Source organism: Coregonus clupeaformis, chromosome 1, assembly GCF_020615455.1.
Source record: "Coregonus clupeaformis isolate EN_2021a chromosome 1, ASM2061545v1, whole genome shotgun sequence".
NCBI lineage: Eukaryota > Metazoa > Chordata > Actinopteri > Salmoniformes > Salmonidae > Coregonus > Coregonus clupeaformis.
Genome location: NC_059192.1, coordinates 65,051,024 through 65,052,370, shown reverse-complemented (window position 1 = coordinate 65,052,370; position 1,347 = coordinate 65,051,024). Strand labels below are relative to the sequence as shown.

The window sequence follows — 1,347 nt, the reverse complement described above, 5'->3', positions numbered from 1 at the left end:
TTATTTTAACCGAAAACATTTAATAAAGACATTTATAGTAAAATATTATGGGGAATTGGAATGACATGACTTCAGTGCAGGACAGGCTCATCATGGATGGATGGTGTTGGAGAAGAGCTCAACTCTTCCACTGAGGGCAGGTCAGGATTTGACTGGGAAGACAAAGAACAAGAACACAACACAGTTAGACAAAAGAGCTAAGAACGAATTAGTCCAAGCATGAAGTAAAATCACATTGATGTGTAATAATGTGATTGTGTTTTTGTACTGTATGATATTGACTCTACATACAGTAATGAGAGAACATTGACAGGGCTACGCACAGTGCTTGGAGAGGAAACATTCAATGCCCCAGTGGATGAGTGGTCACATGAGAGGTGGCTTCAGTTCATATCAGGAGAGAGTTGACGCGGGTAGTGGAGTGATCGTCCCCTCTTAACCAGGGAACAGGAGGGGACTAAGCTGTAAATACAAATAGCAGATACTTTCAAATACAGCCGTGCCATCGTAGGTTTGGGCAACATGTTTTAAACTCAGACATCTCAGAATTCACAAAGTCAAACACAGTCTGCACATCTCACCCAACTGAGTAGCCCAAGAAACGTTCCTGAATAAAGCCCTGATCATCCACCTACCTGATGATAACCAACAACTGCAAACGACAGCTGATGTCTGTGGTTTCATCCATTTGCCAATGCGAAAAAATGGGCTGCATCAACCTCTCTTTTAATCTAACTTTTAATGGATTGTGCGATGGACGCTATAAAATCATTCTGAATTGATTGCGACCTCCCATAGAAGACAATAGAAACGTCTCAGCAAGTAAAGCATCGTAACGCGTAATTAGTCTGCATGCTGCTTGTAGTCGCCGTTGGTAGTGGAACTTTTCCTCACATCTTGCCTCCTTGCTTCGTCCCGCAACCACCTATTGTTTATTGCAACGTGCCCCCCTAAAAGCCAACTCTTACATGCCCAAAAATGCAGTATCCCTGTTTCTTCTGACGTTCTCGTTGTGTTGCGCCGTTTGAACAGGCATACCTTTGTCCATTACGTGATCAATGCGGCTTTTCCCCAAAAGCTTAAATCTGATGTGGGCAATGATAGGGGTTCTTCCCCAAATTTTTTTACTACATTGTCGTTAGCTTTAGCTAGCCATTCTGGAGGAGAAAACTGCACTCTGCTAAAGTTAGTAATAAATGGCACTAAATCGACACAAAAATACAGTTTTAAAACTAAGAAAACATTAAATACAGTGGACTCCAAAATTACTGGCACCCCTGACTGGCAATGCACAAACAATACTTAAAAATATAAACAATATAATTATAGAGATAAACTCAAAATACC

At 41.1% G+C, this 1,347-nt stretch overlaps 1 long non-coding RNA gene across 1 annotated transcript; it reads right to left on the bottom strand.

Moving 5' to 3' along the window:
- Positions 1-1,069, bottom strand: LOC121583534. The gene is made up of 3 exons (XR_006003537.2): positions 636-1,069; positions 324-462; positions 1-152 (listed from the first exon to the last, which is right to left on the bottom strand). It is a non-coding gene; the product is annotated as an uncharacterized LOC121583534 (long non-coding RNA).
- Positions 1,070-1,347: the final 278 nt, after the last annotated feature.